Genomic DNA, 18,097 nt, shown 5'->3' with positions numbered 1-18,097 from the left:
AACAAAAACAAGGTGTTTTAACATTGAAAAGATTCAGTTTGTTTAGTTCCCAAGTGGAAGGCGGGGGTGGAGGGGGGAAGATTTTGCTAACACTTAGTTTTGCCTGCTACACCACCTAAGAGCTAAAAATCCAGCTGTCTTCTCTGTTTCTTGTGTCACTCAGTTGCCCAGTAGCAACTGACTTGCCCCATTCCTGGCTGGTTTCGCGCTGTTGATGTTCATGGCATAGGAGACACTAGCCTGGTTCTCACCGTACACAGACAGCCTTGCTAGCCTGGCAATTAGTTGGTGGTTTTCCTTTTTTTTTCCCCCTTTTCCAATTCATTTCATTTCTGCCACCCCCATAATTTTAATTCTTCTTTTTTTTAGGTAGTTGTTCTGGGCTGTTGTTTTTTGTTTTATCTTTCATTGCCTTTCCCTCTGCAGTCATATCTATGACCTGGGGACTCCAGTGACCTTCAAGCAAGCTGTTTCCGAAGAAGGTGAAAAGAAGTCAAGAGGATTTGCACCACCTTCTCCTCCTCCTCCTTCACCTCCTCCTCCTCCTCCTCTTCCCTTGCCCGGCCCCCTCCTGTGCATCTGTTTCAGCCAACACAGGAGCCTGCATTGTGGAAAACCCTCCAGCACAACTCAGCTCGTCTCAGAGAAGTCTCGGGAATGGCCTAAGTTTGTGCAATAAGAAGATGTATTTTTTTCCTTTTTTGAAATTCTTCATTGCATTTTCTTTAAGTGTCTGTGAGAAAGTACCCAGGTCAGACTGTAATTACTCTACAATTGAAATAACTGAACATCAACAAACTGACAAAAAAAAAAAAGTTATTTTATTTATTTCGATATTTAAAAGAGAAAAAGTGCTGACCTTGCACAGTATTTTTGTTTAAAGTACCTTTTACTTCAAAAGTTAAAAGCAGTTTTGTGAAGACACGAAATTTGAAAAGTCCTTAATGTCAAATAAAGGCTGAATATTAACTCTAAAGAAGAATTATCCCCACATTTTTAATAAGAAAATAAAGATCAACTCTGCTCTCTCAGGCTTTTTAAAAAGCCATTCATGTATGTGCTTTAGGTATTTTTTATTTCTGTGAGTTGGATGTGGTGAGGAATGATCAGGCTTTTTTTTTTTTTTTTCCTTCTTCGAAAGTCTGTTGGAAGTGTTGGCGACATTAAACGATTCTGTGTTACGGCTTGACTGAAATAAATTAGCCCCAAAGGCTATCCCGCAGTCTCCCTCCCCCAGCACTCGCCTCCTGCCTCAGGCAAGCCCCACTGAGAAGCAGCCTGCCTCCTGGCTATCATGTCTGATGAGGCCTAGTTCAGAAAGGAATTCCATCTAGTGACTGAACATATCTCCGCAAGTTTAATGGATTTGAGCTTAGACTGGTTTGTTTAAACTCATGCAGTGAAGAAAAAAGACCTAAAAAGCAAAAAAATGGTATCTGAGGTGATGTTATCTCAGGAGCCTAACAACTCCTTCTAGAGGAGACTTGCAAAGGGAAGCTTTTTGTTACCTGGTTTGGGGTGCTTGAGATTCCAGTACTTTCTCCAAGGGCTAGGAAGGTAGATCTGAGTGATGGAAACCTCAAATATGATTTCTAGTGGGGTTAAAAGCAGAAAGGCAAGTGTTCTAACATGTCCTTTTATGGTCAGGTTGGTGGAAGAAAGAGTTACAGCCTGAGAAATGTAATTCAACATTGTGTCTGCGGCCTAGTGAAGGAGCTGGGCTGGCCGGCTGGCCACTGGGTTCCACTCCTGGACTCCACAGAGGGCTGGTCTTTTACAAGTCCATGCTCTTGAGTTTCCCTTACTTGTAAGCAGAGTGCTCATAATAAATGTATAATCTAATGCTAGATATTCTGTCAGGAAAGGTCCTTGAATCACAGTGTTACTGAAATGGTTCTGAGCATGAGAATCTCTATTTTGACTTTGGAAGGAGCAGTTGCGTGGGGACAGCCTGCCTGCTGACTCTTCCAGGTTTCGCATTCAAGGCCAGTCCTGGGGAAGAGATCGCCAAGACTGTCTTTGTATCATTCTGTAGCCGTTTTCTGTGACGTTTTCTAATGGAAAATGTCCGTTGTCGAAATGCTCATAATTAATAATTCGTTCTCCAACCAGCTCCCACAAATTACAACATGTGTAGAATTGTGATAAAGCTTTGCACAATGTAGGGTTTGTATCAAGTTTATGTAAGTTTCTGTTAAATAAAAGTCTGTTTCCAATGCTCCTATAGCATCTTATTAACTTTCGCTTTACCCACCTTATCCTACATGAGTTAGCTTTTCACACCACCAGGTGGAGGGAACGCCTGAGAGGATTCTGCCTACTTGCATGCCTAAGATTTGTTGAACCCTATTGTTTTATTTGGAAGAACAGTCTAGAATAGCAGTTGCCACTGGCTTGGCTGACTGGGGGTGGTGTGGAAAGTGAACAATGCCCATGATTGGTGCCAGCATCCATATTCTGAGCCCAGAGTTGCTGTCAACCACCCACCATCACCACTGCCATCACCATCTTCTCCATGCCCAACACGGGTTTATTGAAAGCCTGGTTATGTGTACTTAATATGCCTGTTCACTGTTGCCATCATATCAGTGCTAAGAGCAAGTTTTGCACAAAAAAGCAAAATTTAGTGTGTACTTGGAAAAAGAAGAAATGTTAACGTTTCCATTGCCTGAAATCTACTTTTGGTATAGCCTCCTCAAGCCACCAGTAGGTACGGCTGTGAGTTGGACCCCCTCGATAGGCTTTTCCTTGTGCGTGAAGGTGGACACTTTTCTCTCGTGGATCCTCAGGGTCAAAATTTACAGGTCAGATCTTGACCTCTGAGCATTGTCAGCCCACGGCGTGGCGGGGGCGGGGGGAGCGGGGACAGGCAGGTGAAAGTGAAAAGTGGCAGAGTGCAGCTGGGACATTGTAATCCTGCTGCTAGTGTGTTCTATCTTCTTTCAGAACGAACATAATGACATTCATAAGGGACTTGATGAGCTTCCCTAGCAGTGGAAAAGGAATTTTATATATTCATTATACACCACCCACCTCCTACAGCGACTCAATTTTGAGACACTAGACCCAATTCAGAGATCCCCTAGGGAATTAATTATCATCTTAGGAGGAAAGTGATTGTACCTGACGTCCTCCTTCTAATTTAGACCTTAGGAAAGGGTACCTTGATTCTGATGGGCGAACACTCTTTACCTAAAGTGTGTCATACTTCATGACTAAGGCTTTCTTGGTAGATATTGTCTTTGGGCTGCTTACAGGGACAAGACATCTGGCATGGAGCTGTAGTATCAATGTAAATAACTAAGGATAAAGAAGACCCAGGAGAATCAAATGTCCATAATGGTGGGCTATAAGAGAAGGGGCTGCCTTTTTCAAATGTCTGATAGTGAGTTGTTGGCAAAGCGTGCATGTGCCTTGTATCCATACAGGGGTGGATTACCCAATAAAGCAAGATAATCATGGGCTTACTTGTGCTTACTTCCTAATCTGTAGTGAACAATTTCACATGTTTTTCACCACATCACCCATGCTTACCTTGCTTACTGGATAATTCATCCATGTTAGAGATTGTAAATTTGAAAAGAGGCTTTGATTCTGTGGGAAGGTGCTGTGGGGTTGGGAGAGAGACAGAAAGAAGCCAGCCATACCTAGAAGCAGAGTCTTTGATGGGGTGAAGAAATGTGAAATTGTTCCCTACAGATGATCTGGTAAGCAAGGTAAGCACCATGTTTACCTCACCTATTAGATAATCCACGCCTGTATCTATAGATGGCCACCAGGGATGAATTATCCAAAAAGCAAGGTATACACAGGCTTATTTATTTTTACTTACTAATCTGTAGTGCACAATTTCACCTGTTTTTCACCACAGGCAAAATTGTGCACTACAGTTTAGTAAACCTAGTGCAGCTTAGTAAGTAAGCATAAATAAGCCCATGTGTACCTTACTTACTGGTGACTCTACCCCTGATGGTCACTGACCCAAAGGGAAAGAAAAGTGTCCATATGAGCCAGAGAATAAGAAAGAGGAAACAAAAATAAAAAGAACCAAACCCTACTTTTCTTATCCATGTGGAAATAGTTAACATAAAGCATTGATTCTGGGGCTGACGATGCCTACAGAGCAGGTATCTTAAGAAAGTAAAGCAAGCCAGGTGTGAAAAAAATAACAGTACCAGGAAGGTGGGGCCCAGCCCTTGCTGCTCAGCTTCGGGTCAGCAGGGAGGAATGGGGAGGGGCAGGAAGTGTATTGAATGAGAGAGCTCTTGTGCTCAGAGTTGAGCAACCCCTATTCAGTTTAAGGGATGCTGCTGCCCAGAGTTCTCAGGTGTTCTGGGTTTTCAAAAGAGGCCAAAAATTCAAAAAAAAAAATGTGGTAGAATCTCCCTATTTTAAAATGTTGGCAGTAAATGAAAAGCAAACACTGAAGATCAACCTTGTGTGGCCTAAGCCCAACCATGATTGTGCATCAGACACCCTTTGATGGCTTTAGGGCCGCTTTTCCCCCAAGGGCTGCCAGGCTGGGTAAGGCTGAAGTGAAGGTTGAAATGGCTGGATCGGACTCCGTCATGACAGCAGGTCCTTGTCTTAACCTCTGGGTACATCCAGTGTTATGTGATGGGAATGGGTCCCTGGGTTGTTCTCTGGATGGAGCTAGGCCCTTGTGAGTGATTCAAGATGCAGTCCTAGTAGAAAACATTCCCCATCTGTCCCTTTCCCTCTGCTTATAGGTGAGAGCTCTTCCCTGGGTGGAGTTGTACGATGTAGAGTTCAGAGTCGTTTTTTTTTTTTTTTAATTTCACTTTATTCTTATCACTGACAAGCCATCTACTATATCATGTTCCTTTACCCTTCTTTCCTTTTCTACAAACCTCAAATCACTCTATTTGACTGGAGCTGAATTTGAGTTTTTTTGGTGTTCCCAAAGCAAATTCAGGACTTCCTTTGATTAATGAGTGCTATGGATTGAATTGTGTACCTCCAAAATATGTATCAATTTGACTAGGCCATGATTCCCAGTATTGTGTGATTGTCCACCATTTTGTCATCTGATGTGATTTTCCTGTGTATGGTAAATCCTGTCTCTATGGTGTTAATGAGGCAGGATTAGAGGTAGTTATGTTAATAAGTCAGGACTAAATCTACAAGACTAGGTTGTATCTTGAGTCCATTTCTTTCGAGATATGAGTTAGCAGAGAGACAGTGGGACCTCATACCATCAAGAAAGTAGTGCCAGGAGCAGAGTGCATGCTTTGGACCCAGGGTCCCTGGGCTGAGAAGCTCATAGACCAGGAAACGATTGATGACAAGTCTTCCCCCACGGTCAACAGACAGAGGAAGCCTTCCCATGAAGCTGGCACACTGAATTCGGACTTCTAGCCTCCCAGATTGTGAAAGAATAAATTTCTCTTTGTTAAAGCCATCCACTTGTGGTATTTCTGGTACAGCAGCACTAGATAACTAAGACAAAGAGGTGTTTATTTCTCCAGAATTATCTGAATTTGTCTTTTAAGTATTTTATATGTTATATGCATCTTATTTCAGAGGATCCTTTGTAAGAGGGGATGCAAGGACTTTTCCCTTGGGTCAGGGTTTGGTTTTGTGTGTGTGTGTGTGTGTGTGTGTGTTGTTACTGTGAATACACGAGTAATTTATGATTTAAAACAGGGACTTGCAAAGTTTTTACCTGTAAAGGACCAGATAGTAAATATTTTAGGCTTTGTGGGCCATATGGTCACTGTCATAACTCAGCTTTGTGGTTGTAGCACAAGAGTAGCCTTAACAATATATAAACTAATGGGCATGGCTGTGTTCCAATAAAACTTTATTTACAAAAGCAAGTAGGTGGCTGGATTTGGTCCACTGGCATAGTTTGCTGATTCCTGATTTAGAAATAGAGGATATTATTCTGTTAAATTGGGGAAAGGGTAATGTTTAAGGCATTTTCTAAGCATTAGGATGAATGAAAGAGAAGATTTCTTGTCACCAGGTGTAGGGCTGGAGGTGTATTTCATGATCATTAATATAAGCTATATGGGGCCTAATGTGAAAATGTTTCTGATCCAAAAACAAAAAACAAAATGAAACCAAACAAATCCGACCAGAATATTCTAGAAATCAATGCTTACCCAAAGTGTCTGTGAATAATCCAGCCATGACAGTGACTCTCTGAGGACATGATGACTAATATCATTCATCTCCAGCAAATTAAGTATGGAAAAGAGCCAACTATAAAATAGTTACAAAATATGAATTCATGCAGATGTCTCCTATGGGCTAAGTGAACATAGGAGAGCCTCGTCTGTATGAGATAAATGATAAAGGACAACTTGGGAGGGGTGGCGTTGTTACATCTTTCTGATGACTACTGATTCTTCAATGGCTATGGCTCCCTGAAAATATCAATTCTGTGGTGTTGAAGGTGCTGCAAGATGCATTTCTTCCCCAGATGTCAGATTTGTGTGGTTATATTCAGTATCACAGCACTTTCCCCACTTTTTATCTCATGTCCCAAAAGAGTCATAGAAAATAATTTTCCTCCTCGAATGGTAGAAAAGGTTCCTGATACCAGATCTACTTACTAAATTGAAAACCTTCTTACTAATTGAATGTGAGATGAACCTGAAGGATGGTCTATGAGCTAGTCATGCCAAATTTATTGAAGAGATGCTCTTTAGCCATTGTTAGGGGGTATTTGTTAAATGATTTGAGAAGATCAGTAACTTCTTAGACTTAAGGCTACCGGCCCTATGGGGCAATTCTACTCTGTCCTATAGGGTCACTATGAGTTGGAATCAACTCGACAGTAACGGGTTTTTTTGTTTGTTTTTTAGTGGAGTTTGTTGCTAAGCTCCTTGAAGTGCCTATAAGTTTCCTTAAAAGGGACAGTAGTTGGGATAGGCATGATAAACGTATGCTCCATTTGCTCCAAGCTCCATCTTGTTATCACACCTGAGGTCTAGGCATAGACTAAAGGGAAAAGAATTCTTCAGAACAAAAGTTAGAAAATCCTATGTTTTGTAATGTATGTAAACATGGTGTGGGGGGCACAAATCCCTTGATTACCTGATCTTATATCACAGTAGGAAGTATCTTTCTTGGGAGGTGATAACAGTGGTCATCAATGGTTTAGCAGTGACCTGATTGATTATAATTGTTTTGATTTATGTTGACCGTGCCATTAGTGATCATCTGATGAGACGTAATCATAGCAAAAGTGGATCTGGAAGTCCTAGTGGAGCATTAGCTAATAGATTATTGTCTTGTTTATTTTTCAGTAAGCAGGGTACCAGGAAGTGTTAAATTGGAGATAATGAGCAAGAGTCAGGAAGTAATTCTCCAGCTGTATTTAATATTTGAATTATGATGCCTTTGAATTGTGGTGTTGGTGAAGAGTGTTGAATACACCATGGACTGCCAGAATGAACAAATCTGTCTTGGAAAAAGTACAGCCAGAATGCTCCATAGAAACGAGGATGGCAAGACTTCTTATGTACTTTGGAGATGTTATCAGAAGGGACCAATTCCTGGAGAAGGACATCATGCTTGGTAAGGTAGAGGGTCAGCAAAAAAAAGGAAGGCCCTCAAAGAGATGGATTGACACAGTGGCTACAAAAATGGGCTCAAAAATAGCAACAATTGTGAAGATGGCACAGGAGGGGCCAGTGTTTTGTTTTGTTGCACATAGGGTTGCTAAGAGTCGGACCTGATTTGACAGCACCTAACAACAACAACATTTAATATTTGATACCACCCTGATAGAATTAGCGAAAAAAAAAAAAAAAGGGAGAAACAGAGAGCACAGAAAAGATCATTAGCAATGTTTAAATGGATGGACAATAAGCCCTTTAAGGAAACGATTTGAGGTTGTTTAATGTGGGGAAGAGAAAGCTTAGGGGCCACTTAACCGTCATCATGTATGTCATGAGAAGAGGACAGTGGCTCTTCATTTCCAGAAAGGACAAGACAAATGCCTTGGGACTTAGAACAAATTAACAAACAGTTCTTTGAACACCAAGAATTTTTGATTATTGAGGTTGATAATGGAAGCCACCTATAGCCTAGCATTTCTCCTGTTTAGAGTTAGGGACATGGGTTTTGTAAAGCTTTGAATTATAGCTGGGTGACCTAAAAAAGTTAGTACCTAACCCACCACTAGGGAGTAGGGAGGCATGGGGAAAATTAGTTCCATGAATTCGTATTCTGATCATTAACTAAAATTACCTTTCTAGGCTTCATATTGAAGCAAAGTTCAAAACCCTAATGGGGACTTCCATTGTTTTGGTAGCTCAGACACCAGCTGGAAAGTGAAGGCAGTGGCAAGAGATATTTTCCACCAGAGAAATGCCAAATATATGAAAAAGAACAATGAGAAGGACAGTAAAGCCAGAAAGACACAAGGTGAAAACGGTCTGCAGAAAACTCCATCTGAATTCTACTCCAGTCCTTTCACCTCTTTGGTCTCTGCCAGGTCTAACACCATCCCTGGTGCATGGGTATCATAATTGCTCATAGGAACTGAGTATTATTCTCAGCTTGATTTTGGTTGAATGACCTCATTAATATTCGTGGTTGTCTACTCCCCTCTCCCCAACTTAGTGTGAGAAGAAAGGTCTTAGAAGACAAAGTCAATTTTATATTTCTCAAGGAAAAATTAGAGCCTGCTTGGGAAAAGAAGTGATCAGGATTTCTTCTAAATAACTTAAAAAAGATCTCCTATAGAATAATTTTGCTCTGTGCTAGATTTAAACAAGTAGCAAGAAGTGCATTGTATTTAGTGTGTGATTTGAACATTTTGTGGACCAGAGATATAAAGGAGGGTGGGATGTTTTCCCTCTATAGACATCAACCTTTCGTCTATAATTGAAAAATTGTTGTTGTTGTTGTTGTTAGGTGCTGTCAAGTTGGTTCCGACCCATAGCGACCTTATGTACAACAGAAGACAACACTGCTGCCTCTTGTGCCATCCTCACAATTGTTGTTATGCTTGAGCCCATTGTTGCAACCACTGTGTCAATCCATCTTGTTGAGGGTCTCCCTGTTTTTCTTTGACCCTCTACTTTACCAAGCATGATATCTTTCTGCAGGGACTGATTCCTCCAGACAACATGTCTAAAGTATGTAAGACACAGTCTTGGCATCTTTGCTTCTAAGGAGCATTCTGGTTGCAGTCCTTCCCAGTCAGATTTGTTCATTCTTTTGGCAGTCCATGGTATATTCAATATTTGTTGCCAACACCACAATTCAAAGGTGTCAATTCTTCTTCAGTCTTCCTTATTCATTGTCCAGCTTTTGCATGCATATGAGGGGATTGAAAATATCATGGGCTGGGTCAGACACACCCAAGGATTAGTTTTGAAGGTGACATCTTTGCTTTTCAATACTTTAAAGGTCTTTTGCAGCAGATTTGCCCAATGCAATGTGTCTTTTGATTTCTTGATTGCTGCTTCCATGGGTTTTGATTGTGGATTTGAGTGAAATGAAATCCTTGACAACTTCAATCTTTTCTCCGTTTATCATGATGTTGCTTATTGGTCCTGTTGTGAGGATTTTTGTTTTCTTTATGTTGAGGTGTAATCCATACTGAAGGCTGTGGTCTTTGATCTTCATCAGTAAGTGCTTCAAGTCCTCTTCACTCTCAGCAAGCAAGGTTGTGTCATCTGCATAACACAGGCTGTTAATGAGTCTTCCTCCAATCCTAATGCTCTGTTCTTCATAGGTTTTCAGATTATTTGCTCAGTATACAGATTGAATAGGTATGGTGAAAGGATACAACCCTGATGCACACCTTTCCTGACTTTAAACCACACGGTATCCCCTTGTTCTGTTTGAATAACTGCCTCTTGATCTATGCAGAGGTTCCTCATGAATGCAGAAATTATTGAACAATATCATAATATCACACACAAGTAAAATTTTGCTGAAGATCATTCAAAAGAGGCTGCAGCAATATATTGAAGGAACTGCCAGAAATTCAAGCTGGATTCAGAAGAGGATGTGGAACCAGGGATATCGCTGATGTCAGATGGATCCTGGCTGAAAGCAGAATATACCAGAAAGAAGTTTACCTATGTTTTATCGACTATGAAAGGCATTTGACTGTGTGGATCATAAGAAATTATGGCTAACATTGCGAAGAATTGGAATTCTGGAACACTTAATTGTGCTCATGAGGACCTGTACATAGATCAATTGAAAAATAGATCAATACGTTTTGACCACATGTTGTTTCTTTGTATAATGACGTACCATGTATTTGTTTGCTTTATACTACTGATCAATTAATGAAACATTTATTGAATGCTTCTGTGTTGCTAATACAGTGCTAGGTTTTGCAGGACATAAGAGAGGGAAGCAAAGGGGAACTAGAACAAACTTTTGGGGATACTTTCTATGTGCTTGGAGTCCTGGTGGTGCAGTGGTTAAAGCACTTGGCTGCTAACTGAGAGGTCTGAAGTTCGAACCTACCAGCCTCTCCGTGGAAGAAAGTTGTGGCAGTCTACTTCTGTAAAGATTTACAGCCTCAGAAACCCTATGGGGTAGTTTTAATATGACCTATAGGGCTGCTATGTCTTGAAATCAACTTGACAACAGGAGTTTGGTTTTTTATGTGCTAGTTGCCAAGTCTAGTCTTTTTGTAGATGTTAGTTTGTGAAAGTCACATAACTCATTTCAGGTTACGATAACTATTCCTATTTTATAGAAATGGAAACTGAGGCTCTGGGAGATTGAGTTGGCAAAGGTAGTAGCGACAGCTGGGAGGGTCTGAGTTTTCCAGTCAACACTGTCTGGCTCCAAAACTCTTTCCACTGTTCAAGACATCTTTTCTATTCTTGAGGAGAAGAGACAGGTGGTTAACATATAATTCAAGACAAGACCATTTATAATTACCAACTTGGTGGGGAATGTGAGTGCCTGATGTGTACAGCAAGAGGAACTAACGGTTGAAGTAGTGGGGGAAGTCTTCATGGAAACTTGAGTAGTGTTGGGTTGGCCATAGAAGAAATGGCAGGCCAGCTGCAGACAACAGTCTGAGCCAAAGCTCAGAAGTGTGAGTGGGCTCCACAGATTTGGAGCCAGAGGAGAGATGAGCCTGAATGTGTTGTGGGGAAGACCCTGAGCAAATAGCATCCACATTGTGTTGGGGCTTGATACACAACAAAGGAAACAAGAATGATAGAAAGTAGGGGGTATCACGAATTCTTGAGCAGAATGAATGTGATGTTTAGGATGGTTATGAGAAGGCAGCTGAACTGGGCGTGTCAAGAAGTTGGGGTTCATTTACTCTTTCCCACCAGGTTGGCTCTGATCCCACTGTGGTTGTAGGATCCCAGCCCTTACAACAGAACCCCAGGATACCCTGTCTTCTGTGTGACATTTGTCCCACTGGTGAAATATTCATCTTCTTGAGTATCAAACCTGGAGGGTAACATAATTTCATGGACCTTTTACATCCAGTGTTATTCAGAAACCAGAGAAGCTGCTACTACACTACCTGCTGGTTTGTGGTGCATTTGGAGGGTTATACGATATTCTGAGTGGCTGGTTGGCTCCAGAGAGTGTCGTACCTGAGAGGGCAATTTAAATTTGAGATCAAAATTAATGATTGTTCTCCTAGTCAAGTTGGAGAAAGGGCCACTGAATGTGAAGTGAGGAAAAGCGAAGGAAACCAGATTCAGATTCTGCCCAGTGCCTTTGTTTGAGAGTAGAAGCTCTTTGCTGTACATTGTCTGGGTACCCTTAGATGATTTGCATCTGGAGGAATGAAGGTATCCTGAAGTTGCATCCCCTGAGCCCTCGCTTTCATTTCTACCACCTTTCTCTTCCCATTTCATTTCATTGTTGGGCTTCCTCACTGGCCCCTAAGGCCATGTATAAGGAATATAGATTATGATTCCAAAGAATAGGGCCATCTTCTCCACAGTGGGCAAGGTTGGCTGGTGCTTCCTGACACTGTAAATAATAACAACCACACTTTCAATGGAATCTTCCTAGCAGCCTTGTCAGAAGTTGTTGTCCCATTTAATAGATGAGTAGACCAAACCTCAGAAGGGTTAAATGACTTGGCCAAGGCTACGCAGAAGTGGTAGGGCCGAGACTAGGCTCTAGGTCTTCTTTTTGATGTTTGCCTTAGTCCATTTGCCCTTGTGTGTTACTTGCCTAGAATGTTCACGGAGAATTGTCTTGGCTTCACACATGGCTAAGAGTGGCAGAGTACTGGACTGAAGAAGGTTATCTGATAGCATAGAATTGAAACTCACAATAGAAGAATATCCACTTTCCCTCTGAGAAAAGGGGAAAAAAAATTGGATGTGGGCCTCTGGATCCACATCTCTTCCCCACCCCCCCCTTCACCTATTTCCTCTCTCCCTCCCCTATCACTTATGCACCACCTGGGCCTAGTACACCACTGTCTCACTGAACCCTTGCAAAATCCCCCTTTCTTTTAACTGCTTCAGATTGTAATCTGTATGGAGGCCTGGTACCGCCGGTGTCCTAGGGCCCTGTGTTAGCTGTACATTCAGTGCAATGGGCTATGTTCTGTGTGTTCCATACACACACCTATATCACCTAGGTATGGCTTGAAATTCCCCATGTGCTCCGCAGAAAACATCCCAGGCTTACCTCTGATGGCCATATAATGTACATCGCAGGCACCTGTCGGAGTGATTTTGCCTTGCAGAGGTTGAGAAGGTTGATTTCAAAAGAAGCCCTTGCCTGTGATGGGTGAAGAGAGAGAGACAGCTCTTCCCAGACAGCCACTTGCCCTCCTGCTCCCTGTTCATTCATTCCAGGAAACCCTCCGCAGCTCACCCTGCCCCTACTCCCCCTGCTCCTCTGGTCTCTCCACTGTGCTAATCACAGCTCTTTTCTGCTGCATGCCTCATTTGGGGGAACAGTGCTCCAGGGCTCCCAAAGTGTGGGGAAGGAAATTAAGGACGGTTGGCCAAATGAGTCAGCACAGCAACCCTGAGACAGATACCGCCTTCCTCTCTGCTCGTGGAAGGCCCTAGCTCCAGGGCTCACCAGGGAAGCCTTTCCCCCCGGGCTTTTTGTCTGGGCCAGGTGGTGCTGGCTCCCTATTGTAAGAGAAAGAGGGGAACTTGGCGCACCGAGCGCCAACTATACGTTATCTTAGGCTCTCTGCTCTCATTGTCTTCTTTAACAACCCTGTGAGGAGGGCCCCATTTTGCCGCTGAGAAAGGTTAAGTTGCTTGCCCAAGACCAGCCAAATGCACATGTCTATTTGACTTCGAGGGGTTTGAACCCATCCAGAGGTACCTCAGAAGAAAGGCCTGGTGATCTGCTTCTGAAAGCTCACAGCCTTGAAAATCCTAGGGAGCACGGTTCTCCTTGGTAACACACGGGGTCATCATGAGTCAGAACTGATTTGATGGCAACTGGTTTTGGCTCATTTGACTTCAAAGCCTGTGTTCTTTCCTTTTTAGCCTTTATGCAAGAAGTGGTGACCCCCCCTTTCATCTCCCTCTCCCCTTTAAGCCAAGGGCTCTGGGCTTCTTTTCAGTTTTGTTTCCCTTCGGCCAATTTCTTCTGGCAAACTTTAATTTTTCTGTAGTAACAAGAGTCTTTCTGGCCTCTGGAAGGATCCATCCTGCTGCTCACTGGCTGTCATCATGTGGGATAAGACTGGTTTGCTGATGAATCTGGGCTTCCCAGCCAGGGCAAGCTAAATAGTTGAAAAGAGAGCTGCTTTGTGCTGGGCAGCTCTGTCTGGCCATTCAGGTAGCTGGGAGCCTGTCAAAAGGAGCCCTGGTGGCACAGAGGTTAAATGCTTGGCTTCTAACCAAAAGGCTGGCAGTTCGAACCCACCAGCTGCTTCGAGGGAGAAAGATGTGGTAGTCTGCTCCCCTAAGGATTACATAAAAAAAGAGCCTTGGAAACCCTATGGGGCAGTTCTACTCTGTCCTGTAGGGTCACTATGAGTAGGAATTGACTCGATGGCAATGGGTAATGGGTGAGTCTGTCAGGTTGAAGCAAAGAGCTCCCTCCTCCCACTCCAGGCAGGGTTCTTTTTCTGGGATTTTTTTTGCCTCTGGTTACCTCGTTTTAAAGCCACAGGTCTCTGCCGGTTGACCTGTTTCAGAAGAAATACAGTCTGCATCTTTGCAGATAATGAATCCAATCCGGTAGTAGCCAAGATGATCTTGAAAGTTCTAGGACGCTATTTTGAAGAAAATGTGACTTAAAAAACAAACAGACAACAAAAAACTTTGTTTCCAAGCCCCTGTCTTCATGCTTTAGCCTGACTGACCTCCAAGTCCCCCATTCTGAGGCTTATGTTTTCCCCAAAGGCATCCCTGGAGCGTGGACAGGACAGGATGGTCATGTAGAGAATGACAGGACTTCAATGCAGGTGAGCAGGCATTTCTGACCTAGTGCTCTGACTTGGGAGGCCTTTGGATGGCCAGACAGCCCAGTGGTCTCCAAGGGCTGCTCAGGCCTTCCGTGGAACTCATTGGCCCCTGGGCCTCCTTGTGCCAGGAGAAGGGTCTTTCCTTACTGCCTGTTTCTCATGGCTGAGTGGTGTGGTGGCTACTGGCATGGATGTTGGAATAAGAGGAGGGTTTTTATGCTGCCTCTGCCATCCCTTTTCTAGGTTGTCTTGAGTAAGTTACTTTTCTAAGCTTCAGTTTCTTCCGTTTATAAAATGGTGACAATGATACTGAAGCCACAGGTTGTTTAAAGAGTTAAGTGAAGCAGTATATTCAAAGTGCCCAGCAGAAAGGAACCGCTCAATACATCGTAGCTGTTAGCGTTACCTGAAATGCTGGTGGTGTAATGGTTAAGTGCTACGGCTGCTAACCAAAGGATTGGCAGTTCAAATCCGCCAGACATTCCTTGGAAACTCAATGGGGCAGTTCTACTCTGTCCTATAGGGTTGCTATGAGTCGGAATTGACTCGGCGGCGCTGGGTTTGGTTTTTGGTTTATTAGTGTTAACAACACCAATCCTCCTCTTGGGATAAATCAGAGGGTTGAGTTTCTGTGTCTTTTTAAGATTTCCATTAGAATTCTGGTCTCCTGAATCATCAAGGACCAAAATCTCTTTTCCTAGTTGTTATTCTCCTACTCTTACTCATTCCTTTAGCTTCCTTCTTTGTTTCCCACCTTCTGTTTTCTTTCCCTTCTCCCCCCACTCTTCTTTACTAACTAGTAGAGGAGTTAGATTTACTAATTCCTTCTCCTTCCCCTTCGTCCTGTTCTCACTGGGGCTTTCCTCTGCTCTGACTCTTCTGGAATCTGTGATGACCTGAGATGACCTCTCCTCTTTCTAAAGTGCACCCTGGCAGTTCTGACAGCAGGTGCTAGCCAGCTGATCTCTGCTTGCTGTGAGCTCTACCTCCAGCCCCCTACGGGGACAGCCCCCTCACCAAATGCTCCCTCCTGGCTGGCAGGGTCCTCACGGCCCCCTTAGGTGGAAATTTTTCTGTAATGACCCTTCCGCATCTTAGATCTCTCTTACTTCCTTTTCTTTGGGTTCCCAACCACCATGGCAAGTAGATAGAGGAGTCTGTAACTCGGGGGAGAGGCTAGTGCTGGCCATATACATTTTGGACTTAAGTGTATGAAAACCTGTTGCTGTTGGGTCAACTCCAGCTCATAGCGATTCCATGTGTGTCTAAATAGAATTTTGCTCCACAGGGCTTTCAATGGCAGCTTTTTCAGAAGCAAATCACCAGGCCTTCCTTCCAAGGCACTTCTGGGTGGACTTGAACCTCCAAACTTTGGTTAGCAGCCAACCAAGCAAGTAAACTGTTTGCACTACTTAGCTAGAAAAAAGAAGAGTCTAGTCTAGCAACAAAAAAGAAGAGTCAGGAATAAGGAAGAAGAGGAGGATCCAGCAAAGGAGACTGAGAGGGGCAGCCAGAGAGGTAGGACGAGGGCAGGCAAGTGGAAAGGTGAGATGGAGAGCACTTGCCCTTTCAAGGAGATGTGCTGTAAAGAGGAGCAGAGGAAAGGGGGCACTAGATGGAGGGGTTGCTGGGTCACGAAGGGTCTCTTTGAAAGTGGGGGGAATTTTATAGCATATTTGTATGTTGACGGAATGGTCTACTAGAGAGAGAGAGAGATGATGCAAGGGAGAGATGGAAAGTTCTCGAGGACATGAGAGGCCGGCCGGGATGCAGGCAAGAGTGAGGGATTGGCCTTGAGTAGGAGCTGGGACAGTTCATGTCTGGTGATGGGTAATAAACCAAAAACCAAACCGAATGCACTGCCCTATAGAGTTTCCAAGGAGCCCCTGGTGGATTCGAACTGCTGACCTTTTGGTTAGCAGCTGTACCACTTAACCACTATGCCACCGGGTTTCTGGTAATGGGGAATAGGAGGGAACAAAAGTGGTAGTGCAGGTGCAGGGAGCTGGCAGGTGGGGCACGAAGAAGATGAGATACTTTCATTCTGATTGCTTATGTATTTTTCAATGACATAAGAACAGTGTGAGAAAGGGGATGAGGTATGGGAAAGGGGGGTGAGGAGATGGAGAGACGTGAGATGTGGGAGAATGATTTCACCAAGGCAATATGGAGGCATTGCCAAGATTTGTGGTCATCTTTTGAACAGAGACTAGTCAATAGATTGGTATGTTTTTCCCCGTGTGGATATAGGCTCGTAGTACCTGGGGAGTTGGGCTTAACCAGAGTTAGGGTAAGTAGGACACAGCGAGAGGGGGGTAAGCAGATCTACGCAATGGTGTGATTTTAGGGGTGTATATGGAATCTAAGACAGGTTCATGAGAAGGGATGACTCGAGGGGGTGTGTTGGACCTCCTGATGAGATTTAAGAATTGCTAGTATCCATCTTTGGGTTCAGTTCGTCTCCACCAGTTGCTCCTTGGAAACTGTTGGCCATTCTATTCTGTTCTATAGGGTCACTATGAGTCGAAATCGGCTTGACGGCAACAGAGATAGTATCCATCTCACTGCTCTGAATAAGTAAGGGCCAACTGACTAGTACTAGTTGTCTTATTTATTCATTTATTTATCAACCTATTTTTTCTGAAAATATGCGTAAGAAAACATATGCCATCTCAACAATTTCTACATGTACAACTCAGTGGCATTGATTACATTGTTCAAGTTGTATAACCATTCTCACTCTCTTTTTCCAAATCATTCCACCACCGTTTACATAAACTCACTGCCCCCTAACCAAAAAACCCTCTTTTTTCCCCTTCCCTCCCATGCCTGGTAACCGCTAATAATCTTTGATTTCTATATATTTGCTTATTTTATATAAGTAAGATCATACAGTATTTAGCCTTTTGAGACTGACTTATCTTGCTCAGCATGATATTTTCAAGGTTCATCCATGTGGTGGCATGTACCAGAACTTGAGCTATTTTTTTTTTAATGGCCAAGTAGTATTTGTTGTCCCCTTTTGATTTTGATTCAGGTATATTCCTCTTAAGAAAGTTGAATACGCCCTCAAATAGAAAATGGTGAAAAGCAGTGCCTGTTCCGGGGCCCTTTAATTTGTTCATCATTTAATGAGTGCAATTTAATTAGGCTGCAAAGATATACAGTGGTTCACATAGGCACAACGGAAACTATATCTTAAATTTTTCTTACTCAAGACAGATCAGTTAATTTAGTCCACAAACACTGGGATGGACATTTGTCTTTGTTCTTACTGATACCGAGGAAGTATTCTAAGTGCTCATCTAAAGGACTTCATCTTGGGGAGAGAGTGTACCGGATGTTGCCCATCTCAAGCTGCAGAGAGGAAGTGAAGGCCTGTTTATTCATGAGGCCCACAGGTCTCTGGCAAACACAACTGCTATCAGGAAGACAGCTTATGTCTGGACCCTGGCCAGTGTGAATTGATGTCCTTCGCATCCAACAATCACAGGACTGTCTGAAACACTTAAGAGTATGTTGACAGTAGGCTCTGAGGTTGAGAGAGAAATATACAACTTCCGGGAATGGAAATAGAGGTTTGATGGTGCCAAAAGAAAGCAGAGTGGCGAATCCTGGCCTTTTTAAATTTTAAATAGTGTTTACCAGTTTAATAAAGCAATAGTACCAAAAAAAAAAAAAAAAATCTTTTTTTTTTTTTTTTTTACATACCCTATCTTCTTG

At 43.0% G+C, this 18,097-nt stretch overlaps 1 protein-coding gene across 5 annotated transcripts in view; it reads left to right on the top strand.

Moving 5' to 3' along the window:
- Positions 1-18,097, top strand: part of DPF3 (double PHD fingers 3) — a 299,949-nt gene that overhangs the window by 255,437 nt on the left and 26,415 nt on the right. For 2 of the 5 annotated variants that reach the window (XR_010323186.1, XR_002785336.2), the window contains one exon: positions 427-14,374. The exons of the other annotated variants lie outside the window; for them this stretch is intronic. The gene's annotated coding sequence lies outside the window, so the exon portion shown is untranslated. The remainder of the gene's footprint in view (positions 1-426; positions 14,375-18,097) is intronic. 5 annotated transcript variants of the gene reach the window in all.

Source organism: Loxodonta africana, chromosome 10, assembly GCF_030014295.1.
Source record: "Loxodonta africana isolate mLoxAfr1 chromosome 10, mLoxAfr1.hap2, whole genome shotgun sequence".
NCBI lineage: Eukaryota > Metazoa > Chordata > Mammalia > Proboscidea > Elephantidae > Loxodonta > Loxodonta africana.
This window is presented reverse-complemented; position numbering and strand designations above follow the sequence as displayed.